The 27,405-nt window shown below is 40.8% G+C and overlaps 1 protein-coding gene across 21 annotated transcripts in view; it reads right to left on the bottom strand.

Annotated features, from left to right (window-relative positions):
- WASF3 (WASP family member 3) overlaps positions 1-27,405 on the bottom strand; it is a 122,025-nt gene that overhangs the window by 63,013 nt on the left and 31,607 nt on the right. For 4 of the 21 annotated variants that reach the window (XM_023621429.2, XM_023621434.2, XM_070240165.1 and 1 more), the window contains one exon: positions 6,613-6,706. The gene's annotated coding sequence lies outside the window, so the exon portion shown is untranslated. Of the gene's footprint in view, positions 1-1,962; positions 2,407-6,612; positions 6,707-7,702; positions 7,772-17,063; positions 17,295-26,667; positions 27,190-27,405 lie in introns of those variants that run through there. The other 17 variants (XM_070240171.1, XM_070240181.1, XM_023621433.2 and 14 more) reach the window with 13 other exon arrangements.

Below are 27,405 nucleotides of genomic sequence, written 5' to 3'. Positions count from 1 at the left end.
CTCTCTCTTCTCCTTCTGGGACACCTATAATACAAATGTTAGTGTGTTTGATGTTGTTCCAGATTTCTCTTAGACTGTTCTTATTCTCTTTAATTCTTTTTTCTTTTACCTGTTCAGCTTGGGTGATTTCTTCTAGTCTTTCATCCAGCTAGCTGATTCCTTCTTCTGTATCATCTACCCTGCTATTGAGCCCCTCTAGTGAACTTCTCATTTCCAGTATTGTTTTCTTCATTTCTGACTGGTTCCTTTTTATATTTACCAATTCTTCGTTGATGGTTTCACTGTGTTCATCCAGTCTTCTCCCAATATCAGCGAGCATCCTCATGAGATTTTGCTTGAATTCTCTGTCATGTAGATTTCTTTTTTTTTTTTATTTTAAAGATTTTATTTTTTCCTTTTTCTCCCCAAAGCCCCCGGTACACAGTTGTATATTCTTCGTTGTGGGTCCTTCTAGTTGTGGTATGTGGGACACTGCCTCAGCATGGTTTGATGAGCAGTGCCATGTCCGCGCCCAGGATTCGAACCAATGAAACACTGGGCCGCCTGCAGCGGAGTACGCAAACTTAACCACTCAGCCACGAGGTCAGCCCCCAGGTAGATTTCTTATTTCTGCTTCATTTAGTTGTTTTTCTGGGGTTTTGTCCTGTTCCCTTGCTTGGAACGTATCTCTTTTGCCTCCTCATTATGCCTCTTTCTCTGTGCTTATATCTATGTATTAGATGAGTCAGCTATGTCTCCTGTTCTTGGAGAAGTGGCCTTATGTAAGAGATACCTTTTGAGGCCCAGCAACATGCTTCCCTCTCATCACCAGTCCAAATGTTCCATGGGTGAGCCCTGTGTGGGTTGCTTGTGTCCTTCTTCTGTGGCAGGGTTGCTCTTAATGCAGGTACCCAGGGAGTCTAGTCTTTGCTTCTCTGGCCAGTTGTTTGTAAATAGGGTTCGGGATCCCCAGCACCATTGGCTACAAGGTCTAATAGCACACTCCTGTTGCAGTTTTCCCGTTAAATGAGTAGGTTGCCCAGTGTACCTGGTTGCCAGGCTCAGGGGCTTACAGTTGCTGTAGGCCTTAGGCCTGCAAGGTTGTCATTAGCTCTCTCAGGATTGCAGCTGAGTGGGGCTGGCCCTAGGCACGGGAGCACCCAATTGTTTCAGGCTTTGGGAGGCGGGGCTGATCCCCTTTGTGGCTGTTTGTGAAGCACAGGTCTTCTGCCACTGGTAAACCCCACCTCCCACAGGTCCACACAGTTCGTCAACATAGTCCTGGCCCATGCACACTTTCCAACCCCCTGGAGCATACCCAATCCCCCCATTGCAGAGGCCCCCTCCTCTCCACCAATGCACCCTACAGTTCACCTGGTCCTCACACTGGCCCTGCCCCACAGAGGCAGACATACTCACCTGCCTGTAGGGGATCAAGGCACCCAGTCTCTGCAGGACAACCAGTAGCCTGAGGGCTTGCTGGTGGGTGAGGTCAGTCCCTAGCATGCACTGCCACCCTGGCTGACCTGCATTAAATCTGTGCTCTAGTGGATATGGCAGATCCTGGGGTAGCAGCAGGGGAAGAACTTAAACGGTATCTACCAGTGTCTGTGTGAGCAGGCCTGTACTAGGTCACAACAATGGTCGCCACCAACGTCTCAGACTCTGGAGAGGTCTCACCTCTCACTGAGATGCACTCAGAGCCTACCAGGTGAATCTCTTTTCACCAAAGGACTGTAAAGCCTTCTTTCTGGTGATTTTAGGTTGCTCTCTGAGACAGGTGAATTTGTGCATGAGCCCTTTAAGAGCTGGCTTTATTCTGGTTAAGTCAACAGCTTTTCTGGGGGTATTTCCCACTGTAGTTAGTAGCCAGTGAAGCCAGATAGCAGGACACTTATCTCAGTTGTGCTGAGTCTGAAGGATGCTTATAGCGGTAACATGAGCCCGGCTCAGGTCCCCACTCCTCTAGGGAAGGCTGCATACCTTAGGGTGCCTCCCCGCTGGCCGGCTGTGAAGCTCCACTGCTCATGAAGGTGGGTTTTTTCTCTCCAGAAGGAATTCCTGCCTCTTTTGCCTCAGTCAGGACTGTCCCTTGTGGAGTTCTTTTTATCCAGTTTTCAGTTCTCTCTCCAAGGTAATTTTTCCAAGAATAGTTGTAACCTGCTTTTGATCGTAGGAGAAGGTGAGTTCAGAGTCTGCCTACGCCGCCATATACTTTATGTTAGCATATTTGGTTGGTATTCTCTTTCATTAGGGCTGCTTCTCTTCCAGGGTCTTGCCCCCTCTCCAGGAAGAAATGATCCCTTGTTAGTCAGTTTGTTATTGGCTCAGGATGCTTACTTGCCAAGTCAAAAAAACTTTAACTGCCTCCTTTTTCACTTTAATTGGATAGGAAGAGGAGGAAGCCATTTATCAGCACCAGTCAGCCTGTAATCACATTGTGATGAATATGAAAAGCTCATAAGCTGTTAACTGCAATATTATTACTCTTATTTATAACCCACATTCAATATTTGTTAAATTAATGCCCTTTTAAATAAAACTAAAATTGTTAGCTCCTTATTCAAGGTACAATAAACATACGATCTACAAACATTTTACAAACACAAGATTAAATTAAGCCAATGTTGCATTACTATTATAATATAAAATACATGAACAAACACTCAGGAGCTAAAACCATCAAAAGTAATGTAACACTTGCTGGGAAGATGTGACTTTGAAAAACACTGATCTCAAAGAATCTGAAAAATTCACCAAGAATTTTCAGGTACTCAGAATCTACCTGCCTCAAAGTTTAATTCTTAAAAGCTCTAGTTTTTGTTTCTAATTATCTAGTTAACCATAAATTAAAAGTCTTCTCAAAAATTAGTTACTATCTCCTCTTTTTGTTAAGAAAGATATATCACGTATTTTTTTCTACTCTACTCTGTCGCATCAATTATTTAAGAATGACATTCACCAAACAAGTTAACAAAGAAAATGCAAAATGCATTAAAAATAAATTTAAGTTCCTAGAGGAAACAAACTATAAGCTACAAAATTAGATGATTTGCCAAGTGTATAAAGAAAAGTCACCACACCCTGAAATATCAAGGTGAACCATATGAAATTACCACTTTTATATGTATTATGTCATTTATGTCCCACTACAACTTTCTAGATTTGTATTGCCCCCACTTAACAGATAAAGAAACTAGAGCTTAAAAAGTAATTTATCCAAACTGACAAAATTACTAAGTATAAGAACTTAAATTCAAAACCAGTCCTGTCAGATGCCAAAGTCTTACAATGTTTCTGCAACTAAGATCTGATATTAGCGTCACTTGAGTGCCCACTGTCTGCTGGATGCTCTGAGTATTACTTTTAATGTTTTCAACAGCTCATCAAGATTATTATCCTCCTTTTACAGATGAGGGAAATGAGGATCAAGGATTTAAGTGGATTTTGTTCAAAAGCTTAAGCCTGTATGTTTCTAGCATTTGAATTCAAGATTTTCCATTAACTCCTAAACTCACTCTCCCTCTGCTATACCACTCTGCCATGCACCGAGTTCTCAGCATCAAGTGATATGGCCAATAACATGTAATTAAAGTAGAAATGCACACAATTATTGAATTACATATTTGTTTAACTTTGTAAGCATTCTACTTAGGCTGAAAAACTATTTCACTGCAAGAGACTTAGAAACAATTCCAGTAAAAACATTCAGAGACACTGTCTTGTCACATAACTACCCCAGGCAATTGGAACCAAGACTCAAGATTTCCTCAGTTTTATACTGCCAACTATCATAAAAATAAGCTAGTACTTGGAAATTACTTAGCAGAAATCTACAGGCATAATATGTGTTTATATTATTCTACAAAACGTGTCAATGTATTCTAAGATGGAGACAGCAAACATAAAAAATTTTAACTCTTTCAAAGCTAAATGATAGTTACAACAGATTTAACAAATAATTTTTTTTTTTGCCCTCTTAGAATTCAAGAGGACATCCTAACATTGTTTCAGACAGCCTTTTTCTTTAAATTAAACAACTAGAGCTATTAAATGTAGTTTAAACCAACGCATAACTTTTAAGTGCTACATACAGCTTTCCAGTTATGTTAGCAGAAAGAAGAAAACACTGAAATAAGACTCTCTCAACAGATTATGCTGACTTTGAACTTTTCATGTTAAAGAAAACAGTATCTTAAAACCCCAAGTTTAAATGTTGCCTTGCTTTTATGATTTTCAGATCATAACCACAGAAACCAAAATGAGGTAGATACTGTCTACTGGCATTCAACATCTATGCCTATCTCCTTCTGTCCTCTGCCCTAGATCACAGAGGCTAGAAGGCTAAAATCTACATTTCTCAGGTTCCTGGCTATGGGAATCCTGAATTTGACTTTTCTTCTTTCCCTGTCTAAATGCCTTTTATTTCTTTGTCCTGCTTTACTGCACCAACTAGGGCAATTCTGAATAGGATTGGTGAGTGACCATCCTTGCTTTGTTCCTAACATCAGACAAATGCATTTAGGCTTTCACCAATAATTATAGTTTGTATTAGCTGCAGGTTTTCCATGGATACCTTTTATCAAGTTGAGGAAGCTCCCTTCCATTCCTACGTTTCTGCGAGTTCCCTTCTATTTTCCTGATCTTTTATCATGAATAGATGAATGAATATTGTTAAATGCTTTTTCTATATCTATTGAGATGATCATATGGGTTTTTAAATTTTTGCTATTTTGTTTGTTGATACTGTAAACTATACTGATTGATTTTAAATGTTGAACCAACCCTGCATTTCAGGAATAAATGGCACCTGGGCATGATGCATTATCCTCTTTATATAAACTACACTCAATTCCTTAATATTTTGTTGAGTAATATCTTTGATTTTTGTATCAGACTAATACCAGCCTCATAAAACAGTGTTCCCTTCTTTCTATTTTCTGAAGAGTTGGTATATAATTATTAGTACTATTTCTTTCTTAATAGGTAGGTTGAATTTACCAGTAAGTCCTTTGGGGCTCAGAGTTTTCTTTTGGAGAGGGTTTTTAACTATAAATTCAATTTCCTTAATAAAGAGCTATTCAGGTTATCCATTTCTTCTTCAGTGAGGTTTGGTAGCTTCTGTCTTTGATGGAATTTGTCCATTTACCTAAGTTATCAAATGTATAAGCTGCTCATAATATTCCCTATCTTTCTATTATCTGTAGGATCTGTACTAATGATCTTTCTTTCTTTTCTGATATTAGAAATTTGTCTATTTCTTTTTTTTCCTGATTATTGTGACTACAGGCTTATCAATTTAATTGCTCTCTTAAAGAACTAGCTTTTGGCTTCAGTGATTTTTTTCTATTGTTTTTCTGTTTTATAGTTCATTGATTTCAGCTCTTTATCGTTTCCTTCTTCTGCTTATTCTGGGTTTAATTTGCTCTTTGGCTTCTAATTTCCTAAGGTGAAAATTTAGATTATTGTTTCAAAACTTTTGTTCTCTAATAGAAGCATTTAACACTGTAAATTTCCCCTTGAAGTACTGCCTTAGGCACATGCCATAAATTTTGATATGTTGTCTTTTCATTTTCATTCAATTCAAAATGTTTTCTAATTTCTCTTGTGACTTCTTCTTTGATCCATGGGATTTTTAGAATGTGATATTTAACTTAAAAATATTTGGAGATTTCCCAGATACCTGATATTGATTTCTAGCTTAATTCCATTGTGGTCAAATAATACAGATATATTCATAAAAATTTACCCATAAAGTCTAAGTATGGGAATCAAATCCAATTTTCTGATAGTAAATTAATGTAATGATATGCCCAAGGTCAAGGTGAGATAAACTCAGAGAATAAGTCTTCAGCATCTTTTTCTCTAAAGGATATTAAGAACAATATGTTCTCTCTCAATACCATCTCAAAACCAAAAGACTTTTGTTATTCTCTCCCCCTACTCTTCCAAAAAAAAGGACAATTCCACATAAAGCATCTCATTTTATTTTTACAACTCTATAAAACAGGCAAGACAAATGAATGACAGCCTTTTGCACATGAGGAAAGTGAGGCTCAAAGGAATAACTTGCCTTCTAGTTGGCTATGTCTCATTGCTCTTGAATTAGCCCTCAAAGATAGAGCAATATGGATAATTTACAACCATAAATAATTCAAAACCTCATTTTAGCTACTGTTGGAATCACCACCACCTCAGTTCAGAGCAAGTTAGAGTAAAACCCAACTATGTTTAAGTTTTGTCATCCTGACTTCGCATGCCCATTCATTATTAACAAGATTCAGGTAATAAAGTACTGGATAAACCCCAGGAAATAAAAAGTAAATGGAAAAATTACATAAGGAGGAAAATGAGACCCCAGTTTAATAAGTCATAAACTATACAGCCATATTTGTTTTTCACACTTAAATTAATATGAAATGAATATATCAAATTACATTTTTTTCTTTCAAATTCTTCAACTGTTGATTAGGATCTAAAGCTCTAGAGTATTATCTGCTATAATTAAAATATATTAGCATTCAATATTTTGAAATATTAAAATATTTTATACTATTCTGATTCAAATTAAAATTCTAAACTATCATGTTATAGAAATTAAATGGCTTTAGAGTAAAAGGCACACACTCTTACCGTGGAACTGTTGACTCATGGGTTGCAGAAATTCCCCTCGGGCAGCATCACCACTTTGGCTCAGCATCAGTAGTAACAGCAATCAAAATTAAAACTAAAACAAACAAACAAAGTTAACTATCAGTAAGTAAAATGCTTTCAAGTCTTCAACAAAGTCTTAAATTCAGATTTCACATTTCAACAACTTCATCAAGGCAGCTCTAATCCCTGAACTCGATCTTTTTTAATTAGTTTAAGCAAGGAGCTAATAAGGTATATGAAATTCCTGTGTATTTCCAACTCCCTACCCTGGAATAAGCTCTGAAATTAACTTCAAGGAGTCACAGTAAATAACAACCAAAGGGCAGAAAAAGCCAAGCATATTATAGGTATATTCAACTGAACCACTCAATGCATTTACTCAACAACACATACATTCTAGGTTCTGAGACTGCCCACAGTGAAGCGAATACTGATCACTCACACAAGAACTCTATCAGATAGGAGCATTTGTATTAATTTTTCACACAAAAATATTTAAATTTGATAAATATCTTGATCACTTTATAAATATTTTAACAGCACATATGGGGATAAAACAGTAACAAAGATTTAATACCTGCTGAATTGACCCTATAAAGTGTTTCCAGGATAAGTGATACTGACAGGAAGCCTATAGAACAATCTGATATGGTTTACCAATGTGCTGGAGCTATGAGGTACTAAAATATATGATATAGCTTCCAACTCAAACAGAGTTATGGAAGAATACATACAAGAAAAATTTAGAGAATAAGCATTCATTCATTTAGCAAATCTTTACCAAGATTGTCTAAGTCAGCCCCCTTTAAACACTGCAGACACAAAAATGAGTAAGAAAATGCCTGCTCCTGAAAGAACTCACAGGCTGGTGAGGGTGACTAATACGCGCAGATAATTATAATACAACAAGGCAGATGCAGGAAAGCAAGAGCATGGGGCCCAGAAGAGGGGTGGGTTGTATCGACAGCTTCGGGAGGAAGTCAGGAAGGGTAGGGAGGGAAGAGCGAGGCTGGGCAAGGAGAAGTGTGCAGCTTCTGTTTGGAAGAAAAGCAACTTTACAGAAAACTACCTGGACGTGCATGAATCACATGTAGGCCGGGAGACAAGGACAACCCACAAAGTGAAGACTGTCACGATCCTTTTGAAAGGACGGAAAAAACAGATCATTTAATGATACGCTAATTTATACACTTCCTACCAGTTTGCTTGTTTAAAAGCAGCACACAATTTTCTCCCCCTTCCTTAGAAGCAGCTGTACAGCATGGTCTCAATTACGCAGAGTAAAAGAGAAAAGTGAGTTTTTCCTAAGTAATTTGCATAAATGATCACCTATTTCCAAATACTGAGACTTACTCCTGCATTTTAGACTATCAAGGCCAAATTTTACCTCTACCAGATCATCTTATTTGCATTATTCTGAAAGTAACCAGCACTACAGACACTTTGCTTTAGAGATGGTTATATCTAGCTGTGCATAAGGGCAAGGAAAGGGTCCGATACACAGACCACTAATGTTTAGCAATCGTGTTAATAACTCTTTCTTTGGGAAACACAACTATGAATTTTCCCATTTTGTGAAAGGGTATGGAACTATTATTTTGTTATTAGCTATCACTTTGTGAATGCTTTACTTAGGATTAAGCATAGCGCTAACATGTCATATACATTTAACTTAATCTCCATGAGGCAGGCAAAATCTCCATTAAAAATGAGGAAATTGAGGGGCCTGCCCGGTGGCCGAGTGGTTATGTTCACGTGCTCTGCTTCAGTGGCCCAGGGTTCGCCATGCTATGGCGGGATCCCACACAGAAGAACCAGAATGACTTACAACTAGGATATACAACTATGTACTGGGGCTTTGGGCAGAGAGAAAAAAAAAAAGGAGGAAGATTGGCAACAGATGTTATTAGCTCAGGGCCAATCTTCCTCACCAAAAAGCATACCTTAAAAAAATACCCTCATGTAGAATAAAGAAAAAAAAATGAGCAAACTGAGGACCTGAAGGTGACCTGCCCAGGATGACACAGCTTGGAAGAGGCGGGATCAGGATGGGTCTGTCTGGCTCCAGTCTCTCTTCTTAATTATTGTATTAGACGGCCTCCTTTTTGAGGTGTACACATGCATTTTTCTTTCCTACTACGCTGCTAAAATGTCTAACGTAAGTCAGGAACCAGAACAGTCTTGAAGAATTAACTCGATTTTATGAGTGTTTTGCCTAAGTTTACAGGGGAAAGCATATCTTTAACTCTTTTGAAGTTACAGGTTAAGGTTATTAACTGCGAAACTCAGCACCTCTACTAAGAGGTGTCATATTATCAAGCACAGGGAAACACGTTTATATGTAAGACCAGAATTCAAAGTCAGTTTGTGTCCCACGGTGAAGCTCTGAGTGGTGCTGAAAATGCTCCTCTACGGCTAGAGTCTAGGAGCACAGCTGCCCTGTAATTTCCTGGCACTTGGCTTGAGTCTATGAGGCTCCTCCACCATGAACGCCCTCTTCTCTTCTAGCTTCCAGGCATCCAAGTTGTCCCTCGGCTTCAGAACGCAACACAGTGCAGCCTCCTCCACCACCCACTCATTTCTCTATCTGCTCAAGAAACACTTACTTACTGTGGTAATGTGTCAGGCACTGGGGGTGTCCCTATTCTGGAAAATCAAAGGGCAACCCGGCATCCCTAAGAACCTCTTGGTCCACCAGAAAAGTCCAGTAAACAAGGAATTAGCATTCAGCGTGATAAAGATGCATCCACGGTATTAAGAGAGCGGAAGGATGGAGTGGCCGACACTTGAGGGAGGAAGTGGCAGGAAAGGCTTCACAGCCCTGGTAATACTGGAGCCTTAACTCAGATGACAGATGATGATGTCTTAAAATAAGACGGGAGAATTTTCTAAAGGGAACAAACTTGAGACGTAGGTGTTGACTGAACAAGTGGACAGGATGCTGAGATGTCTCAGAGGGTGGAGACAAGGAACAGTAAGGCAGCACTGTCTAGCTGAACTCCTGCAATGATGGACATGTTTTATAGATGGACGCTGTCCAATACGGCAGCCTCCAGCCACATAGAGCACTCAAATGAGCACTTGAAATGTGGCTAGTATGACTGAGGAACTGATTTTTTATTTTATTTTATTTTTGCTGAGGAAGATTGGCTCCGAGCTAACATCTGTTGCCAATCTTCCTCTTTTTGCTTGAGGAAGATTCGCCCTGAGCTAACATCCATGCCCAATCTTCCCCTATTCTGTATGTGGGTCACCACCACAGCACAGCTGCTGACATGAAAGGTGTTGATGTGAAGGGTCTATGCCTAGGCTGCTGAAGTGGAGCGCACCAAACTTAACCACTGGGCCACGGGACTGGCCCCTCTCAAACTTTAATTTTGTTTCATTTTATTAATGTTAACTGGAATAGCAACATGTGGCTAGTAGCTACTGTACTGAACAAGGCAGCTCTTAGGGTTCAGGCTTGAGGTGAGCTGAGGGGCTACTACAGTATCTGAGAAAAGAAATACCAAGATGAAAAACATACAGAGACACAAATATTTGTCGAATAGATGAATGAACAAATCAACAAACAGAGGAACAAACCGGGTGATCTTTAAGGACTCCTCCCTTTAAAAATCCCATTAGAGAAGTACCTATCCTTGGTCATCCCGGTTTCAAATAATGCCCTCAATATGGTGGCATCAAAATCTATTTATGTTGTCTACAGATCTCAGGCTAATTCTTAAAATACTACTACTAATTAAAACCCCTTATGCCATTCAGTATAAAAAAAAAAGAAAAGAAAACTATGTTATGAAACCATATCAAGCCATAATTTAGGGAGTAATCACAGACCAAAGATAATCAATCAAGCTGGGATAAATAACCATCTAGTAAAACATGACTTTTTCTAAAAAAAGAAAGAAAGGGGGGAGGGAGAGAGGACCAGAAAGTTTTATGATGAGTTCAGGTAGTTTCAAATATATTACAGAGCATTCACCTCCTAAGCAGTTCAGTTTACATTCCTGTGTACTCTGGTGAGAGAAATGACTGAATTTATCTCATGAAATACCTAATTTTGTTCTATAGAGCATTTTAAAAGGTCAATGATAATAAAGTTTCCCCTAGTAATATGCCCTTTAATCTCAGATATCCACAACATCCAAAGTCAATAGGAAATAAATAACTGTGACACGAAAATGTTTAACCTGAGAACAGGTTGTATCTAAACAACTCATTGTTAATCTGCCAACATTATCCTAATCTGATTATAGTAGGATTTGTTTACTATTTTGGTCCTTGCCACCTCTCTTAAGATTCCAAATTCCAGTTTTCCTGAAATGAGAAGTGAGTGTAACACGCACACGTGTTTCAGATGTTTCCCCACTGCATTTCCCAGTGCTACCTTCTTAACCAGAGTCAAACCGTAAGCTCCTCTCTCTCCATGAGATCACAGCATCAATGCTGCTAACCATTCATATATAAAGCTCTACTGACAAGAGCGTTAGACTCTTCAGAACGTGCAGCCTCTACTCTCTCATCAGAAGGCCCAACATGAATATTTTCAGTAAGAAGCGCATGTCTAAGAACAAGAGAAAACAGCAATCTCTGTGCTCGCCTCCTTGGCCTCTTCAGGGTGCTTATCTGAGCTCCAGTTCCCATTGCTGGGAAGGGTAAACAAACACAAAAAAACATACAACAAGCAGCAGAAGGGGGACTGCTGTAAGTAAGATGGAAATGTCAGCCAGCTGGCGTTCTATGAGCACCTACGTGTGTCACATCCTCAGCCAGGTATGCTTTCAGTTAGTAATTAACAAAGCCACATTAATTATCCTGAGAGTGAAGATGAAGAAACACTCCCCCAGTTTTGACTAAGTTGTTCATTTAAAAATTATTTATCACAGACTTAAATATAAATGTCATAAAACAGTATTTTCTTCCCCTTCACTTGATGAACAATAACTGCCTAGTAAAATATGAAGAAAGAAGGGTCAATTCCTGATATAAAATGACTCTGCAGAGATCCACGGCTGGCCCATCCCTCTGGGCTAACAGTCCCTGGCCAGAGAATCGAGTAGCCCAGATAAAGATCTGGGCCACATCAACTACTCATCGATCCATTCAAACATTTACTGTCCTCCTGTTATGTGTGAGAAATATAACCATGAATCAGACAAAGGCGATGCTACATACAGAAAGTCACCACACTGCAAGTTCAAAAATACTAAGTGGCAAGAAAGACACACGCAAAGTGCTGTGAGAGAGGACTAGTTCCAGCTGCAATTAACAAGAAAAGACTTAAACTTTGCATGTGGAACAAAGTGACACCAAGAGACTGATTACTGTCCTTTGAGAGGCACAGAGCATGCAAGGTTAATGTAGAGATAAGTGCTGTCTCACCATCTAAATGTTAGGACGTCAGGAAGTCAGGTGTGTCGGATCCCCTGCCAGGCTCCAGGGAGGCAAGGGGACACTCTCAGGCACTTGCTGGAAGGGCAGCAAAGGTGAGAGGCGCAGGGGCTGGCAGACCCGCCCCTGTGGCCCCTCTACCACATCCCTGCACGCCCTGCCCAGCACTGCTCAGGGCCAGCGAACTCAGGAGTTTGCAACCCCGCTCGTTAAGAAACACTGTTTGAAATAAGGCTTTCTTTATATTCTGTTGAAGCCTACATCTTTATAACTTCACACCAATGCCCTCTGTTCTGCCCACTGAAACCCATCTAGAAGCTCCCCAGTGCCTGAGGGCAGGATTAAATGTTCGTCCCTGCAGCCTCTCCCAGGTGCTCTCTGGGCGTCCTTTAGGAGATGCAGTGCTCAGAACCACATCCATCAGCTGTGGCCTGAGGGAAGCTGCATGCCCTTTCACAAACACTGCCAGTCCTTGTGCTTGAATGGCTTAATCTTCCAGTTCCTGATGCTGCTGCCACACTGGGTGCACTCCTGCTCAGAAAGACCCCTCCCTGCCCCACGATGGGGCAGCGGAGGCCAATTCCTGGGAACAGGATCCCTAGGCTTTCCCTCCTGCAGAGCGGCCTCCCGTCCCTTCTCCTCTTGCTGCAGTCACACCAATGCGACACGACACATGCATTTCTCCACACCTGCCCTGCCCAGCTTGCTACCCCTCCAGGCCCCTTTCTGACCAGGGAGCAGAACTCATTGGTCACTCCTACTGCAGGGCACCGCTCAGCTCCCTGGCAGGTCCACTTCCCCCTTCTCTGCGCCCACTAAAGCAGAGGGCAAAACAAAACGCCACAGTGCAGTGGGCTCTCCAGCCAGACTCAAGCTCAAACTGGCTGCCCCGGTGACACCCTCTCAGGCTCTGAGCAGTCTGTCTAAGTTTCCCTGAACTACACAAACGAGACCTGAGGACTGACTGAGCTGACTCGAGGCAGTGGCCTGGCCTCGGGCACGGTACACAAGCAGCGAAGCGCCCCTGCCAGCTTCTCCCACTGAGCACCGGGCCACCTCCAGGAACCACCTGCACAGCCTGCCCCCATCACACCAGGACACCCCGCCTGTCGGTCCCCAGGGCTTCTCACGGAAGGGAGCTCATGGCAACCCCTTCCTCAGTGTTTGGTCCAGAACAAACCAAACAGTGAACAAACAAATGGGCACAAAAACCTAAAGCCAAGACGACTGAAGATGCTCAGATTTAGTTCTACTCTTAAATTTGCCTATTTTAATCATTACCATGGCAAAAAGTACTGCACTGCTAAGAGATCAAAGAATTTAGAGGTTGAAAATGTTCATAAATTTACAACAATCAATCAGTTTTCAAAGGAAAAATGGATTATCTAGTCATACAATGCTTCTGCTACATGTGACTATTAAGCTTTTTGTCTGTTTCTGGCATTTCTAATGCTCATGGTAGAGGGGTCGGGTCTGGCCCTGGGCAGCCACCTTATACTTTTGACCCTTAACTCCACTCTTCACTGTGAAGTATCTTTTTCACTTTCTTTTTTGTAATTCCTAGTACTTGGTTCAATGTTTGGCACACAAGCAACACTCAAAAAACATTTGTCAAATAAGTGGATTTTCTTGAATGCCTAGGTTTTAAAAAAACAATCCCAATGCATCTTCCTGACCTACTTCAACCATAAATGCTGGACCCGCCTGGCATTGGTGACCTCATGTTGGCTCCGTGGTCACCACTTTAAGCGCTGGGCTCCACCCAGGCAAAGAGCAGGAGAATTTGGGTCAACACAACATTCATTCTTTCAATTCAACCAAACAGTTAATGAGCTTTTGTGCAATGGGAAAGATAAAATAATAATAATAACTTGCTCAAAATAAAATGAGGCTTCCAGCTTGAGGAAAGATTGCTGACTAGGAGCAAGTTTTTAAAAAGCTGTTCAGCAACATTATACAACAATCTACAATCATTAAATACGAATGTGGAGCGGTCCAACTGGCATCATCTCGCAATGTTCTTTCGCAATACTCAGGGGCAGCCTGAGAATGCAGAAAAGAAAGGAGCAGGCAGGACAGACACAGGGAACAGAGGGGCAGAGGTCCTGATAGGGGAGAGAATTGACCAACAGGAAGGACTTGAGGACAGGAAAACAGGGTGAAGCCAAGGGACCCCTGAAAATTTGTTCCAGAATTCTGCAGATAACATAGATACAACAAACTTACTCGTTAAGAAATCCCAGAATTTTTTAAACGTCCCTTCTTAAAAAGTAGGACACTGTGTCCTTGGCTGACGTTCTGGCGCTTTTCCTGTTGCTTTTGACCCCAGAAAGATGACAAACGAATGATTCCAGGAAGGCCCCCAAAGATAACAGTTTAAACCTTGAAACAGATCCAACTCAAGTAAAAAGATTTTCTTGCCTCAACGATGTTATATTTTTCTCTGCTTTAATTACTGAATCCTGTAACTGGAATTCATCACTGATTCAAAGAGATGCTAAAAATAGTCTGTTTTAGAATGGAGAATGAGAAGCATCATGTAATTTTGCTACTAAATGGACTCCTATTTTTTTCACAGCTCAGCAGCTTACTCTTCAAATATATTTCCTCTTTTTATTAACCAAAAATGTAAAACACTTCAGTTACACATGAAACATTAATTTTCAAGACGAATTATTTATTTATAAGTTTATAAGTGAAATCTCAGACATATACTACCCTTACTTAAAAACAGTCTCAACTCTTCCTCTACATCTAATCATGACCTTCATTAAACACCTTTGATTGCAAGAGTGCAATCTCATTTACATATGATGAGTGAATTAAACAAAGCTGTTATCCAACAAGCTCTCCACTGCAAACGGCAAATTATTAGTGACAACTTCCATCAGAATCCAGGGTGCCATTTACAAAGGGCTTTCACATAAATTGTCTCATTTAATCTCCACAACAACCCTGACACCAACACGAAAGGTGGGGATTACTTTAACTTTCTCACAAATCAGGAAACAGGCTCCACAGTGAAACAGCAAGCCAAGGTGGGAGAGGCACTCCCCTGCACTCCTCACCCCACGTCCCACCTCGCATCCCTCACTCAGCTCCTCTGTGACTCACTCTCCCTTCTTCCCCACGTTTTCTGGACTATTCAGCCCAGCCGAACTAGGATGAGTATCACCATGTGATACCCAACACATCCACTTTCCATGTGGTTTATCTTCAGATGCACATGCTCTGTCTTCTCGACTCAACTAGAAGCTCCATGAAGGTAAAAACTGAATCTTACATTTCTTAATGTCTACAACACCATGTACATAACAGGCATACACTAAATTATTGTTTATGATGCCATCTATCAAAGAATCAGCAAGCAGACTAATGTCTCTCTTTTCCTAACTTCAGCATCCCAACTACGGCATTACTCTTTGCTTTGGCCCCACCTTCCGAGCTGCAGTTAGGTTAGAAAATCCTGGAAGTCATTCCCAGGCCATCATAAATAAATATGCAAGAGGTTTTCTTAACAATGGTTAAAGCTACTTTCCATCTTTAAGTGGTCTGAGTCTCTGCCCTTCTCCCATACCCATAAACTGTCCCTGTTTTCTGACTGCATGTTGGTTCCTGAGCACCTGTGAACCTGATCCTCTGGTTGTCTGTGCTCTTAATTCCTTGCTATGACCTGCCTTCATTCGATATCCACCTGGTTTCTGTTCATGCCAGGACCCACACCTGTAACTTCCAGGCCCACCTTGGTTCTCTTGACCCTGACTTTCCAACCCGTCCTCACATCAACCACAGTCCAATTCCCACCACAGATACCATCCAGGCCCCTACACAGGGACCTGCCGAGCCTTCCTCAACTGGCCAAAACACGGAGACTGTTGTCTTTTTTTATTTTCAGCTTAAACCTAGAGTTCTGCATTTCCACAGCTATTTCAAGAGAAAGACCAATGTAACACAGGTACCAGCCGCAGTGACACTCACCTCTCCATGACCCTATATCCTTCCCCCTCAAACTCATACCAAACAACACGACAACCTAGGCTACAATACCATGCAGTCAGCAATCAACATCCTGTTGGATACCAAACAGATCACAACCTAATCAGGATTACTGCTTAGTTTCATTAAATATGTGGAATCTTAAACTTGGACACAGAAAATTATTACTTAAATGCACAAAAATATGTAGGAAATCTGCAGATTACCAGATGAAAACAGCAGATGTAAATGCTGCATTGCAGGTTTTGCAGGGGCTTTTTTTCATTTCCATGATAATTTTTACATATTCCAGAATCAAAATATATTTCAAAGCTAGCCATGTAGTACTAAAGCTGACATAAAGATTTCATGTGCAATTCAACAAGTAACTTCAGTTATTTTTTTCTCCCTGAGGATGAACTCCAGTCACAGCCACTATAACAAATGGGCCCATAAACTCCCACCCTCAGGGGAGACTGTGTTCAAACAAGACAGACAAGCTCGGCAGTAACGTTTTACAACACGACTACATTCCGTTCTCCCGAGCCTCTAGTCAAACCCAATGCACACTATATCTAAAGAAATCAGGGAGCTGATCGGCTCCCCACCACACTACAAGAACACCACAGCTTACAAGAGAAGACAAAAACAAGGAAAAACATTATCACCACCCAGAAATGAACGTAAAATTTCAGTCACCTAGAAAGTTACTTATTACCACTGAAAATATTTCTAACGTTAAATTCCCTCTCCTATTAAGCAGTAATCATTTAATTAGTGGCTTCCAATACGATCTCGTGGGAAACATATGCAAAGGGTAGAGAACGAGGTGTGGGCATCAGAGACCTGAGTTACGCACCTGGATCAGAAACCCAAAGCAGTGGACTCTGGGAAAGTTACTGTCTGGGCTTCCATCCCCCCATCTGTAAAATAAGGCCAACAGTACCTCCCCTTAGAGTATAAAGACGGCTGGGGGGCAGGGGGTGGCACGGCACAGCAAGGTGGCAGAGGCACTTAATAAATGGTAGCTGCTAACCCCCTACTACAAAAAGGTAAACACATACCTGTCATCAGACAAGGAGGGGAAAAGCACCCACCACAATCGGGCGTCACCCAGGCCGCTGTGGCAAAGGGGAAGTGCTGATACCACCGCATTTGTGTACGCAGAGAACACGCCACTTTCTCACCCTCCTCAAGTTATGGCAGCAGCACCATCTGTCTCCAGGTGACAAAGCTGATGCTTGTGGCAAGTAGCCAACGTACTGGACGTGGCTGACCCAGCTCTTCTTTGATTTCTACAAGAAAGGATAATGACGGCCAATCTACCCACTGGAAGGGCACAGAAATGTGGATATTCCAAACAGTAGGTATTTTGATACTTGAAATCTTCTTGTTTATTTTACTTAATGAAAGCTCCTTTTACTTCTGTAGTTTTCTGTTAATAGTCTGAATTCTGCATTAAATCCTAGCTGAAAGTGTCAACCCTGAAGGAATCAAGATATCAAGATCCAGATTCTGCTTCTATTCCCTCCACTGCCCACCATAATCCCTAAGAGTTGACAGCATTCTTCTCTCAACATCGGAAAAAGCCCACCCTCCCAAGGGCAGACCTCAACTCCATGAAACCTTCCAGCACAGGGATCATGACTAAAAGACTAAATGAGGAAATTAAAGTGGCAACAATCTACACATAGGGACAGTCAACAGACTTGAAGTCAAAATGCACTCCAGCAAGTTTCATAGCCAATTATTATCTTCTCCCCTCACAACTAGTGGGATAAATGAAATTCCAGAAAATTTACTAAAATAAATACTGTATAACTTAGATACCAAAGATGTATAGTTGTATTAATTTTCACATAATTACATAGATTAAACACCATTTTTATCAATCTCAATGCTTAAAATTAATGAGCCCTTAAATCTTAACATAAAAGGAGTAAGCAATATTTAAAATCCATTTGAAAACAAGTAAATGAGTTATTGCATCTAAAAATACTGAAGACGTTAAACTGACAAAATCATGCAATTTCAACACATCATTGCCCTCCCTAGTACATAACGTATAAACTCAAGAATTTTCAACCTAAAAGAAGCATATGTTGATAGTCTGTACAGACTGCCACCAGGGTAGCCTCGCACCAAGAAAGCAATCACCACCAGTACACAGCACATTCTTGCAACAATTGAGGAGAGAAAGAAGGATGGAAGGGAGAAGGTGGGCAGAGGATGTGGAGAGGAGAAAGCAACACCAAGATCCCCCAGAGCTGGGGACTGGTACTTCTCAAGGTAGTAAGAGAGGAAGGGTGGGTACGCTCCTCTTCTGCTGATGACTCGAACACAAGGAGATTCAAGTCGTGGAAAGAAGAGCTGAAAACACCTGGCTTCCAACGCTAGCCACCCAACAAAAGAAAGAGCACCCCAGCTCCCATGAACACTGTGAGATTTCTTATTTAAAACCCCTTTTTAGGTGGGATTTTATCATGCATTCTCTGCTGGGCTGAAATTTACCCAGGATCATATCTGTCCTCACACAGGGGCGTTTGGAAAGGGAAAAAATGAGAAGCATGGTAGCTAACACTTACTGAGCCCACAACGCTGAGCCAGGCACTCTGCTTCTGTGCTTTCTGTGCTTATGTCTATCACTTAGTCCTCACACTAACCCCATGAGGTAGGTGCCATTATTATCTCCATTTTACAGAAGAGGAAACTAGGGAACAGAGAAGTTAAGTGATTTGCCCAAGGTCACACAGTACATAATGGAGTTGAGATTCAAACCCAGAAAATCTGCTTCCAGAGACTATGCTTTTAACCTCCATCCCACCTTCTTTCATTTGAAATTAAATAATAATTTAAATTTAAATTGTAAATTGTAAAGACAACTCAGGAAATGGAAAGTTATTGGGTATCCACTCCACTCACCTTACTGTGCACTCCACTATTACAGGTTAATCTCAAAATGTCTCTCTACCGTAATCCTAGGTAAGCCAGTCAAGCCCTGGGATGTCTCCTAGGCACTGCTGCATACAGTACATCATTTAATCCTCAGAGCCTGAAGAGGAGGGTAGGGGTGGGTATGATAACCCCCGGGTAACACGTGAGTCACTTTCAGAGAGTAAATAACTGAATATTACCACAAGCTTCTAAGTGACAAATGCAAGGTTTGAACTCCCCAGTCCATTTATAGTAGATGATGCCTTTGGAAATATTTCATCCACTTCGTCTGAACAAATCGAATCCCATGAGATGACTGTAACCTCCATTCTATAATGTTAGGAAGAGACAGGTGGTCGCAGGACTTATCAGGGGGCATCCTTCCTGAAGGACCTGCTGGGCTCTAGACGGGGGCCTGTCAGGGGCCCGGGAAACGGCTACTCTAAGAGGGTCCGGGAGACCACTCCCTGGACAGAGGCAAAGATGCCTCTGAGAACACGAAAGGAGTTGCTTCCAAAACATATACATGGTCCCAGTTCTCTGGGTCAATCAATGATCTACAGAGTGCAGAGCACTGGGGGATGGAGACACACAGTGACTGATGTGGGGGAGAGAAGAAAATTCTACTGATATTTAATATACGTAAGACATGATATCTTCTTAGGGACCATAGGTCAGCAGTCACGTATCACACAAGGTACAAAATCACCCTGTAAGGAAAGCAGAGTTTCAGCTCCACAGTTTGTCGTTGGTAATGATTTTCTTCAGGGGCCCAGGCAAGCGGAATTACAAACCATTTTAACCAGTTTTAACAAAACTAATCCTCACGAACTGGAAGACAGGTATAAAGATAAGATTCCCAGAACAACAACAACAAAAAGGATTACAAATAATTCTGATAATATACGAATAACAAGAAAACGGCAAAGTTGATACTTCTCCAGGTATGAACTGCTCTTGTCAGCTAGATGAGTTAAAAACAATCATGATCTAAACAGATCTACAAGAAACTCGTTAAGAAAACTTTTTCAAAATCATCAAAACAATGAATTGAAATAGATATTTATATCCACTATCATCAATAATGATATCAAATAAAAATAAAATCTTTTATCAATCTTATAATGTTTAAGGTCTTAAAAATGTGAAAAAAGTAGGCTGGCCTGGTGGCACAGAGGTTAAGTTTGCACGTTCTGCTTTGTCAGCCTGGGGTTCGCCAGTAGAGATCCTGGGTGCAGACACGGCACCACTTGGCAAGCCATGCTGTGGCAGGTGTCCCACAAATAAAATAGAGGAAGATGGGCATGGATGTTAGCTCAGGGCCAGTCTTCCTCAGCAAAAAAAGAGGAGGTTTGGCGGCAGATGTTAGCTCGGGGCTAATCTTCCTCAAAAAGAGTGAAAAAAGTTCAATAAACTAGTACTTATCTAGAATTTATAAGACACACATATATTGGGGGTTTTTATTATTTTATGATGAGATACATAATCAAAAGGTTTTGAAGACCACTGCTTAAGGGAAGAGGTTGCCTAAGGATTGGAAATTAATACAGATACCATCAATACGTCACTAATGAAATGTTAAACACATTTATAGCTAAGAAAAAAAAGCAAATTTCGCTAACAATGAACATAAGCTGGATAAAGCTATAAAACTACAAGCTTAACAAAAGAAAAAAAAACCATAAGAAAGCTTAGAACATAAAGAAACGCAGATGAAGTAAACACCAGTTACTGACATGGCCTTCCCAGGAGAGAAGTGACACACACCTGTTTTCAGGCCTGGCTGCGGGACAGGAAGAAGAATCATCTGTAGGCATAAGAAAATGCCAGCGGAACTGCTAACCAACTTTTAATGTCTACATATGAGCCAAAATGACAGATTAGAATCCCAAGGAGCCCCAAACACAGAGCAAGTCTGCAGCCATCTGCCACTCTTTCTCCCAGGTCTCCAACAAGTAGAATGGGTAGTGCACAAGGAGACAGAACAGAAAAGCTGAGAGACCCCTATCTCAGGCACCCGTGAACTTCCCTGGATGCAGAGCAGCAGGCTATCTAACACAGGGGAAGGCAAGAGAGCTGAGGGAAACTCCTCTAACGAAGAGCAGGGCAAAGAGAGATCTCTCGAGGAGCAGAAAGCCACTGACTGGAGAACAGAGAGAACACATCAGCGTCCAAAAAAAACTAGCAGCCAAGCTATGAAACAAAGATCATTGTTCAGAAAGTTGGCAGCTTGGCTATCAAGCACAGAGAGATCTCCAGGGTCTTGCTGGGCTCATTCTGAAGCTCTGCTCAAAACAAAGTCCTGATCCCACTCTCAAAATGCTTGACATTAGTGATGAACTGAAGCTAACCCTTGCTCCTATGAAGTCCAAACCCAGCTCAGGCCCCACATTAGCAGGATGACAAAAAAAGGACAAGCCCTTTTCTGGGGGTAGATAGTCCCCAGTCTTTACTATTTTTTACATACAGGGTCCAGCATACAACAAAAAATTGAGAAAAGAGGAGAAGAATATGAGTCATAAAAAAGGGGAAAAGTGTCAACACAAATAGACCCATATATGACCTTGATGTTGCAATCAGCAGATATAACTATGATAAATGCACTAAAGAATCTTGTGGGCAAGATTCTACTTCAATGAGCTTGACAGCAAACTGGACATAGCAGTAGAAGATTCTGTGAATCTGAAGAGAAAAAAACAATGAAACTTCCTGAGATTTGTGTGACAGTGTCAACTGGCTTGAATACATGTGTAATTGGAGTCCCAGAAGGTAAGAGAACAGGACAGAAGAAATAATGTCTGAGAACTTTCCAAATGTGATATGAAGGACTTCAACTCAGAGATCCAAGCAGCTCACTCGACTCCAAGGAGGATAAATACAAAGAAAACCACACCTAGGCACAGCATAACCAAACTGCTAAAAACCAAAGAGAGAGAAACATTGAAAGCAGTCAGAGGAAAAAAGCCATAATAGATATAGGGAACAGGAACAAGGACAACATTTAAGAAGGTTACACGTTATCAAAAACAATGAAAGTGAGAATACAACGGACTGACATGTTTAGAATGAAAAGACAAAAAAAAAAAAAAAAAAATCAGCCACACAGAACTTTTTATCCAGCAAAAACAGTTTAAAAAAAAAAGCATCAAAATTTAAAACTCTTGGGGCCAGCCCTGTGGCATAGTGGTTAAGTTCTGTGCGCTCTGTTTTGGCAGCCCAGGTTTGCGGGTTTGGATCCCAGGCACAGACCCACACCACTCACCAGCTACGCTGTGGTGGCAACCCATATGCAAAATAGAGGAAGACTGGCACAGATGTTAGCTCAGGGCTAGTCTTCTTCAAGCACACACACACAATTTTTTAACTCTTCAGCTGTGAAAGACTCTGTCTTAAGAGGATGAAAAGCAAGCTTCAGACTGGGAGAAAACATCTGGAAACCAAATATGCAACCAAGACCTCATATCTAGAACATACACAGAACTCTCAAAACATAGCAGTGAGGAAAAAAGGCAAAAAATCCAATCATAAATGGGCAAAAGACATAAAGAAACACTTCACCAAAGAGGAGATATGGATGACAATCATCATTAACATTAACAGTCAACATCACTGAGCCAACATCAATGGCCATTAGGGAACTGCAAATTAAAACCAAAGTGAGATGTCACCATACACCTATTAGAAGAGTTAAATAAAAAATAGCAATAATACCAAATTCTAGTGACAGAGAAACTGGATCACCAACACTGGTGATGGGAATGTAAAATGGTACAGCTACTCTGGAAAATAGTTTGGCAAGATCCTATAATAAAACAAAATACAAACTTGCCATTCAACCCAGTAATCACACTCATGGGTATTTACCTCAGAGAAATTAAACTTATCTTCATACAAAAACCTATACAAAAACATTCATAGCAGCTTAATTCATAATATGAAAATACTGGAAAACAGCTCAAATGTTGTTTGGGTGGATGGTTAGACAAACTCTGGTACATCCACACTACTCGTGAAAAGGAACAAACGACTGATACATACAAGAACCTGAATGAACTTGCAGGGCATTTTGCTTAATGAAAAAAGGTAAATCTCAAAAGGTTACATACAGTATGATTCCATGTATATAACATTCTCAAAATGACATCACTGTAGAGATGGAGAACAGGGAACAGGGAACAGCGGGTAGGGTAGATGAGATTACAAAGAAATAGCACAAGGGAGATCTTGTACAATGATGGAACAGTACTGTATCTTGTTTGTGGCACTGGTTACACAAATCTACACACCTGATAAACTTGTACAGAACTTGACACACACACACACACACGAATGCAATTTAACACAGTGAAGAATGAATAAGGTCTGTAGCCTAGGTAACGGTAATGTACTAACGTCAATTTCCTGGTTTTGATATTGTGCTACGAGCTATATAAGATATCCCCATTGGGGAAGCTGGGCAAAGGGTACATGAGACTCTAATTTTTTTGCAAGTTCCTGTAAGACCATAGTTATTTAAAAATAAAAGGTTTAATTTTTTTTCAAAAGAAAGCAAAGACATTTTCTGATAAATCGAAGCTGAGCAGATCCATACAACAAAAGACGCTAAAGGTCTTCAGGCTGAATCAAAATGACACCAGACAGCAGCAGGAAGAACACGAAAAGGCATCTACTCAAAGTGTGTTTCTACTGAGATATTCATTAATTCAACTAATATTTGTTAAATATCTTTCCTACAATCATACAGACTAGCATACAAACCTGTAAGTAAATATTACCAATAGATAATACTAAAGATTCTGTCACACAAGTACTTAAACAATGCCAGCAGTTGTACAGAAAAGGAAGCTGTCATTGGAAAAGGGTAGGCAGAGAAAGTCTTCTGGGAGCTGAATTTGCAAGTGAATGTTAAGTGAACAAGCGAGGGACAGTGTTCTAGGCAATGGGTCCAGCCAGAGCACAGCCACAGAAGTATAAACGAGTTAAGACACACAGGGCTCCAAGGGTTCAAGATACCTGGGGAATAAGGGGGAGGAAACTCCCGAGGAAATGATGAGGGGCAGATGGGAGGAGGGCAGGCAGAGCACACACAGTCTGCTGCAGAGTTCAAACATCACTCTGCAAGCAATTGGGAGAATTTGAAGGAATTTAATTTAATTAGGAAAGCAAGAGAAGATGGGTAACAGAAGATGTAGGGAGATAGCTTTGGCAGTGAGGATGATGTATTAGAGAAAAGTGACATAGGAGGTAGGTTAGGGCAATAATATAATAGTCCAGGAAAGCAGTGGGAATAAGCTTAAACCAAGGCAGAAGCAAAGAGCACAGAAATAAAAGGGAATACACAAACTAGTTAAGGATAAAGGGGAAAAAGGAAGAACTGAGAATCACACCCACACTTCCGACTTGGGTGCTGAAAAGATGTGACCTTCATTTACCTTAAAAGGGAACAGAGCAGTAGGAGCAGATTTTGATGGAAAGATGATAATTACACTCTGGGGAAGGGTGAGCTCGAGGTGCAGGGGGAACCGGCAGATGCCTAGTAAACACAGAGTTAGAGCCTAGAGGAAGAGGCCACAAGTCATCAGCACTGGCTGGTGGAGGAATGGAACAGAGCAGCAAGGTGGGGCTGCCAAGGGGAATGCAGACAAACAGGAAGAAAGTAACATCAGAGATCAAATTCAGCAGAAACAGTTCTTGTAAAATGCCAGTGGGAGTAAAAACTGTTCTACGTGGTTGTCAGGATATGTTAAGAGACTTAAATTATTTAAATTATTTCAACTAATAATGCTTTTAGTGATGTATCCTAAAGGAATAAACACAAATGGGGGCAAAGATTTATACATAAAGATGTTCCCTTCAGTGTTATTTATAATAATAAAATACAGAAGAAACTAAATATGTCAAATGAAAGAACTAATTTAAAGCAAATTATGCTAGATGCATAAAATAAATTATTATGCCACCACCTATGCAGCATTTCAGAAGACATTTTAAGTATGTGATAAAATTCTTATGCCATGCCATTAAATGGAAAAGCATACAAATACTGTCTACAGCATTTACTTATGCAAGAATATTTATTCAGTACCTATTACTACTAGTACCTAGATACGAGAGATAAAATGTAGTGAAAGACAGACAATTCCCTTTTTTTGTAGCGCCTGGATTCTACTGGAAAGTGACCTAGAAATGGTAAATAAACAAGTCTGCAAGAGAATCTCATCTGAAATAAATGCCAAGAAGACACACACAACAGGTGATATAATAAAAGAACATTATCAATTACATAAAAACATCTGAAATTGAATTAAAAAAATTAACCACAAGATTAATAGTAAAAAATGTAAAATAAAAATTAAAAACAAAGCAAATTTCAGGTGGCTTAGTAAATGGCCTAGAAAAACAAGGGTGTGATTACAAATGGGAAGTGCTGGCCCTCAGGTTTACCCTTCAGCACTCTCAGGAGGCAGAGCTCAACCTGGAGTCTTTCTCACCCTCAAACCAAAAGCTCAAAAGCACAGGAAAGCAACATGCACCCAGCAGTAACACTAAAGTAGAAAATTTCACAAGGTAAGCGATCCTTCTATACACGAGCTAAGACGATACTTTTTACATTTCCGTTTTCATTACAGTACAACCCTCTCCCTCCTTCCACACACACACACATTCACCTAAGTTCATTCATTCACTGAACCAATACCGTATGGCAGGGACTCCCTTAAAATCACAACGTCCCCTGGAAACAGTACTCAAAATGCTATAGAAACTTAAGGACTAATTTCCATTACGCAAAACATCAGACTGCTTAAGCAATTTGGAGAAGACTACAACTGAGGGAAAGCACTGAAAATACTGACATGAATTGTACAACAGATTGCAAATAATTTATCTATATCTAAAACAGACACACAGCTGAATGACATTTATCCTCAAAAAATTACCCTTCAGTGGATAACGGATGAGAATATCCTCGTATTACAGATAGAGAAATTGAGAAAACATTGTAAAGTAAAAATACTACATAATTTCAGGAAAAAAAAAACTACTAGGATTCAATCCCCAAAAAAACCTCACAAAAATATTCCTAGTATTCTGGAATATTTCCTGAAAAGTAAATAAGATTTAACTTAATATTAATTACTTGCTTTTGAAAGAGTCAACTGTCAGAATGAGATAGTATTAGAGACTGGTTAAATAAAGTACTTTGCAGAGGGTGGTGACATCACAGACGTCATTAAAACCGTAAAGCAGTAAAGCTTACCAGTACAAAGATCAAGCAAAGACCAGAACAATCTAGAATCACTCTGGTGCAGAAGTAAAAGAGAAAAACAACTTCCTCCTTCCTTTCAGGTCCTTTTGAACTACTACCTAATACTTCCTCCAGTCAGACAGCCACTCTGGAGTAACAGCTGAGTACACTGGGATTAAAGCATAATGGAGAGCCAGGTAGAGAAGGAAGCACCGCAAGGAGTAACCAAGAGCTAAAGTCATGTTCCTAAAGCTTCCCCAACCTGACGCACCCACAACTCTGTCCTAGGACCTTTTCTCTCTTCTATCCACGTTCCTTCCTTTCATGATCTTATCCAGTCTCATGGTTTTAATGCCAAATGTACACTGACAACTCTCAAATTTACATCTCCAGCCAAGACCACTCTTCTGAACTTCGAAACGGTATACCGGACAGCTAACTCAACCTCTTCACCTAGATGCCTAAAACACGTTCCAAATTTAACTTACCCAGGATGAACTCCTCATTTCCATCCACGATCTGGCCTTCACAGTCTTCGCCATCTCACTTAATGACTACTCCATACTGGCAGCTGCTCAGATAAAAAACCCTGGGGCTATCTTTAACTTCTCCCTCACTACCTCACATCAGACCCACCAGAAAATCCTATTAGTGGTTCTACCTTCCAAATACATCAAAGTCAGACCACTTCTCCCACCTTGACTGCTGCCATCCTAACCCAGGCCACCATCAGCTCTCACCTGATGACTCTGCTAGCCTCCCACCTAGGCTCCTGCCTCTACCCTTTGCCCCCAACAGCCTGTTCTCCTCTACACAGAAACCACAGCAATTCGGTCAAAGAGAAAACTGGATCCTATCTCTCCTCTATTTGAAACACTCTAACAACCATTCATCTCACTCAGGTAAAAGCCAAAACCCTTACAATGACCCAAAAGAGCTACATGACCTGCCTCCTTCCTTCCCTTTCCCACTCTGTCCTCATCTCTCACTCTCTCTCTCCTTCGTTCTACTTCGGGCCACCTCCCTGTTCTGGCCGCCTCCCTGTTCTTCCACACACCAGGGAGCACCCCGCCCCAAGATCTTTGCACTTGCTTCGACCTCTCCTGGAATGTTCTTCCCCAGACACCCCACACCCTGTGGCTTAGTCCCTCAAACCTCCTTCAAATTTCTGCTCAAATACTATCTTCTTTGACCCCACCCCAAATAAAACTGCAGCTCCTGCCGGT

This window comes from Equus caballus, chromosome 17 (genome assembly GCF_041296265.1).
Source record: "Equus caballus isolate H_3958 breed thoroughbred chromosome 17, TB-T2T, whole genome shotgun sequence".
Lineage (NCBI taxonomy): Eukaryota > Metazoa > Chordata > Mammalia > Perissodactyla > Equidae > Equus > Equus caballus.
Note: the sequence above shows the minus strand (reverse complement) of the source record. Positions and strands in the feature narration are given on the sequence as shown.